The 6,177-nt window shown below is 42.0% G+C and overlaps 1 protein-coding gene and 1 pseudogene across 9 annotated transcripts in view; both read left to right on the top strand.

Annotated features, from left to right (window-relative positions):
• The window catches only part of EHBP1 (EH domain binding protein 1), a 310,384-nt gene that overhangs the window by 215,149 nt on the left and 89,058 nt on the right, over window positions 1-6,177 (top strand). The window lies entirely within an intron of this gene.
• LOC102760628 lies at window positions 3,881-5,142 on the top strand (annotated as a pseudogene).

Here is a 6,177-nt window from a genome sequence, read left to right as displayed (position 1 = left end):
ATAGTAAGTAAGTATCTCGTGATTAATTTTTTCTTTCAAAATAGCAACAAACTCGTTTCTTACACCGGTCATACTTTTTGACCCGTCTGTTGAAACTGAGACAATTTTATTGAGTGGAATATGATATTTTTCACTGCACTCAATTACAGCATTTGCTATATCCTCTCCACGTGTTTGACCTTTGAGTGGCAATAATCCTAAAAGTTCTTCTTTAGGACCTGTAGATGAAATAAATCATACAAAAAGTGAAACTTGTGCTGTATCATTTATGTCACAAGACTCATCAACTGCTATTGATAAAGCTGAAACCAATTTAAGATCTTCGACTTGCTGGTTGATTATATTCAAAGACATTTTGACTGTTCTATCTTTCACTGTTTTAGCAGACAATGGAAACTTTAATTTTTTTTAGAATATCTGCTTTGTTCTTAAAATCCCAAAATAGCTCTTCGGATGCATTTATAAAACAATTTTTTATGTATTCGCCGTCTATATGGTTTTCCTCTCAGCAATCTCTTGACTAACCACAAAACTTGCAATATTAACATTGTTGGAAGATTGCATCCAGTAATTAAGTACAGAACTTGATTTTTCTTGACTCTTCTGAAGTTCCTCAAATGCTTTCTTCCTTGCATCACCAACAGTATATTTAGTACTATACGACACCTGTTTAGTTGTAAAGTGTCTCTCCAAATTTGATTTCCTGTTATGCGCCAATTTTTCCTGACAAATAAGACAGGCCGGAAGGCCATTTAGTTTTGAATAAACGCGGTACATTCAACTTTAAATTCACGGTTTTGTCTTTTCGTTTTTCTTTGCTTCTTTGTAGCCATGTCAAACAGGGCACCTAAAAAAATATTTCATTTGATAATAATAAAGCCACCAACACAAAATAATTACAATTCTTAAATTGATGACAAAAATACCTGTAAGATTTGCAACTGGTTGGAAAAATACAGGTAACTTTATGCTTCGAATAGGTACTTTTGTCACCCGCGCGCGATTTGCGGACGCAACTAGCACTAACCACTGCACAATGAGACTGCTGACTGAGTGGCTCACTCAACAACTCATGCATGAATCGTGTGCGCCTCCCCCGCACTGCGTATCCCGAGGCCCACTTGCGCTGACCGACCAACTGACACCCCCCACTTCTTCTAACACCACTTCTTCAAAATAGACTCGCCCAGGCCGAAAACGGACTTTTGTGCATGGGCCACGAAGTTTCGATCGCACTGTATGTGCGTGCCCGCACATGGTATTTTGTGGAAGAGCCACACTCAAGGCGCCAAAGAGCCGCATGTGACTCACGAGCCACGGTTTGCCGACCACTGAGATAGGACTATAGGAATGGATTATTTCTGTTGCACAATGTGTGGGCTGGTTTTCAGCTAGGACCTTTGCTGGACTGTCAGTTGGGATACCTACATCTGGCCTTTCCATATGGTCTCTCCACTTGGGCTAGTTTGGGCTTCCTCATAGCATGGTGAGGGGGTTTAAGAGCAAGTGTCCAAGAGAGTAAGGTGTATGGCTTTGTTATGATCTAGCTCAGTGATGGCGAACCTTTTGAGCTCGTCGTATCAGCATTTTGAAAAACCCTAACTTAACTCTGGTGCCGTGTCACATACAGAAATTTTTTGATATTTGCAACCATAGTAAACAAAGACATATTTTTGATATTTATTTTATATATTTAAATGCCATTTAACAAGGAAAAATCAACCAAAAAAATGAGTTTGCGTGTCACCTCTGACACGCGTGTCATAGGTTTGCCATCACTGATCTAGCTTTAAATGTCATGTAACATGACTTTTGTCCTACTGTTGGCCCAAGCAGATACAAAGCTCCACCCAGGCTTAAGAAGCAGAGACATGAACTGTATCACTCCATGGGAGGAGCATCAAAGTTACATTGTAAGAAGTACAGGTGGCATGGGAGATATTGTTGCAACCTCTTTCAGTTATTGTTTAAGTTCAATTTAAAAGCTCTTTCTTGTTTAGATAGGTCAAGCCCTATATAGATGTTCCTTGCTGATATATAGTAATGTAATTATTTTTTATAATAAGACAATTACATCAGTTTCTTGAACTAATACATTCTAGGACTGTTGCTCTAGTTTTGACATGATACTCTGTGGCTTTTAGCTAATATTGAAATGATTTAAGGAATGATTTAAAAAGAATGTAAAATGTCAGATAATTCCAGTTTCACAAATACAGAAGTTAGACCTTACCAGTTTTTTTCTTGATTTTTAGTTTAGTGTGTAATTTGATATTAGGTTGATATCTGCCGCAGTCTTTTTCACAGCAAGGGTTCAGGAATCTGGAGAAGGGCTGCGCATAAATGGATTAGAGACTATACAAGAAATATAAATTTGGGAGGCATGGGGAAGCCAGGGGAAACTCCACTTTCTAGTGAAGTGGGCTCTCCGAATGTCTGAATGTCCGGACCCATGAATGTCCAGGACCCACGGCTTTTTATTCCCATACTTTGCCCTTTAGCAAAGCAGATATACGTATCAAAGGTAAGGCCCAGTAAACAATAAGGACCATCATGTTGGGGGAGCTGCCTTATATATATATATATAGTGTGTGTGTGTGTGAATTATTTAGCAGTATTGTCCATATTTTGGACAAGTGAAAGGACAAGGGCTAGCAAAGCAGATATACGTATCAAAGGTAAGGCCCAGTAAACAATAAGGACCATCATGTTGGGGGAGCTGCCTTCGGCTGTTCCAGCAGCAGGTAACAATATGCAGATTTTCAGCCCTGCTGAATATGTCCATTCAACTTTTTGAGGACTTCTCGCATTTATTATGACCTGCTGGACTTAGCCTCCAGCAGATATCTTTTTGAAGAACATAGTACTTTTACTAATTTGATCATTTTCTTTAGGAAGCTCAAGCCTCTGCTCTTTAAACTAACCAATGACAATCAAGGGATGCACGCCATAGATATGACCACATCCTGTGTAACAAGACCCCGACTTGCACCTGGCCAATTGGCAGGGCCCACAGTCATCTCTCCTCCCCTTACTCCAACCCCCCTATTAAACCCCTCTTTCCACAGGGCTCTCGTGCTCTCTTGGCCGCTTGCCGCTGCATTGGCGAGTGTGGCTGACAGGGAGCCCAAGCTACCTTGAATAAAGACTCTCAACTTTTGCATTGGACTCAGCTGGCTCCCTGATGGTCTTTTGGGGATCCTGAAATATGGGCATTACAAAAGTAGTATGGCCAACTTGGCTGACTAAAGAAAAAGGGGATCTTTAGAGCAATTGAATGTGAACTACATGATACTAAAACCAGAAATTGCTTAATCTCTTTAAGTGTTTTTTTCCATTTTTAAAATGGAGGCAAATATTTTTTTCTTCCTGTGTGACATTCAAATTAATAAATGTCCACTGTGAAGGAGGTAAGGGAACCATGACTAATGCCACCCCCACTTCAGTGTCAGCATCCTTTTTCACTCTGGAGAAATCAAGACTTCTGGTAACTTAAAGGCAGGTCTAATTAAAAAAAAATAAGCTGGCACCTAATTTAGTGAACTGATTGCTACTATTTCACCTGCTTATGTTCTTTAATCTGTGCCTTAATTTATCATGCTTTTATTCTTAAATTTACTGTAAATTACCTTGCCCTTCATAGGTATGCTATGGTTCTGAGAGTCAAGTTGCAGACGGGGAGAGATATATCTGCTGCTAACCACTGCTTTTTATGTTCTTAGTTTAACTGAGAATTCCAGTGAGCTTAAAAAAAGAAGTTGATACCCAGGAGTGACCTTAAGCCTTGACTAAATGGGATACTGATCTCAAATCTCCAGGAGTTTACTGGAGAGTTTATTATTACTTACTCTTAAGAGATCACTGATTTAGAACCTGATACATACCAATAAGAATGAGTAGGCAGCCACCACGGGCTCGGGAGTAAACGTCCCTCGCAATTTCCGACTATTGGAAGAGCTCGAAGAAGGCCAGAGAGGAGGAGGAGCTGGCACAGTTAGCTGGGGCCTAGAAGATGACGAAGACATGACACTTACAAGATGGACAGGGATGATAATTGGGCCTCCACGATTTCAGTTTATATATTTGAACCTCCTCTGATGCTGTTTAATCCCTCTAAATGACAATTTATGAAAACCGAATATACAGCCTTAAAATAGAATGTGGACCTAAATACCCAGAAGCACCCCCCTTTGTAAGATTTGTAAGAAGAATTAATATGAATAGAGTTAATAGTTCTAATGGAGTGGTGGGCCCAAGAGCCATATCAGTGCTAGCAAAATGGCAGAATTCATATAGTAGCAAAGTTGTCCTGCAGGAGCTTCGGTGCCTAATGATGTCTAAAGAAAACATGAAACTCCCTCAGCCCCCTGAAGGACTGTTACACCAACTAATCAACCAGAAAGCCACAGGCCCGCCCCTCCCCCACTCGATTTAAGCAGTCTTCATTTTCCACAGTAGTACATTTTCTAGATACGTCTTGTAGACCTCAAAGTACTGGAAAGGAAGCTCCCGCTCAAAGGCAGTTTATCATAAGATACTGTAAATGATACTAATTTTTTGTCCATTTGAAATATATAAGTTGTGCTATAACAAATCATCCTGTCAAGTGTAACCACTGTCCACATAGTTGAACTTCTGGGATCAAGAAAGTATATTTAAATTGATTCCCATCATAACTGGTGGGGCACATCTAACTCAACTGTGAAAAGACACATCACACAATCACACAATCACCTTGCTGCTGATTACATGACCTGGGGGCTCTGCCTTCTCCCTCTCCTCTCCCCACCCCCCTTCCTGTCTGCAACAGCCCTCCAGCTTGGGGTGGCTCGTTAGAGTAGATGTGAAGGTTTCAGGTCACAGCCTGTGGGACTACTGCTGGGTGTGTGTGGGTGCTTCCTTTGCACCCCTGGTTTCTTTTTAAGTCTTAAATTATGCCCCTTCCCCTTATGAGCCACCGTCCTTTCCCCACTCTACTATCACCCTTGGCCGAAGCATAGATTGTAACCCCCTCTGCTCCCCTCTGAAATTGGCTTTTGGTGAGGAATTCGGGGCTTTCCCCATAACTTCACCACCTTTATATCGAGGGGTGCTGCTTCCTCCTTCCTCCTCTTCAGGTCCCTTTCTTGCACCATCACCACCCAACACTTTCCATGACACTCCCTTGCTTTGGCCAGAAGCCATCAGGTAAGGTTGGAAAGAGTCTCTGACCTCCCTCGTTTAGTTTGGAACCACATTCATTTATTCTCCAGCAGCCCAGGAAATGAAAATTGGGTCCGCAGCCCTGCCACTCTCTGCTGTCATCATCAGCTGATAGGTTTGTTTGTTAAGCTCAGGAAGGCCACAGAAGACACTTATAAGCACATATGATCCCTCTGAATGAATTTTGTTGTTGTTCCTATCATTACTTTTGCTTTTACAAATTGAAGTTTTAAACAAAGCTCTCATTTGGTCATCTTTGCAATCCATTTGGGTCTAGTTTGGAATCTGACCACTGGAACAAAACCTTGAATTTGGTTCATACTTTGGTTTTGGTGCCGCAGCTTCTCATGGTCCTTAGCAGGGATTAAGAAAGAACTCGAGGAGAGGCTTTAGCACATGAAAGGCCTGGCCCTGTGAGATCTAAAATTACCTAACAAAGTGTAGCTGGATCAGAGAGACCCAGAACTTCCAAAAGAAGGCCCAAGGCCCCACAGCAGCTTGCATTGCTTCACAGCTGGGCCTCATCTGAGCACTTCCAAACCCCAAACAAGAGGAATCTGCAGATCTCTCAGTAGCTCCTGCTGGGTAGCCTCAGGCAGAGGCTAAATTAGCACCTCCTTAGAGATCCAAGAGCCAGTGTACCCAGTGGTCAGAGTGGGACTATCCAGATTACAACTCCTCAGATCCATATGGGACACACTCAGGGGACAGACTCAGTGAGCACCAAAGCCCACTGAAGAATGTCTTGCTCCATAAGGGTGTCTTTAGCACAGAAGTTCTCACACCATAGACATAGCTGATTCTCAGCCAACTGGCTTGGAGATCAACTCCTCCCAGTGATACCAACAACAATCAAGGCTTAACTACAACAAGACTGTGCACAAAGACCACAAGGGGGTGCACCAAGAGTGTCTATCTCAGGTAATTGGGGAGGCTGACCCACTGGGCCCAAGCACAGAAAGCCTCTCTATCACC

This window comes from Myotis davidii, unplaced genomic scaffold, assembly GCF_000327345.1.
Source record: "Myotis davidii unplaced genomic scaffold, ASM32734v1 scaffold6, whole genome shotgun sequence".
Taxonomy (NCBI): domain Eukaryota; kingdom Metazoa; phylum Chordata; class Mammalia; order Chiroptera; family Vespertilionidae; genus Myotis; species Myotis davidii.
This window is presented reverse-complemented; position numbering and strand designations above follow the sequence as displayed.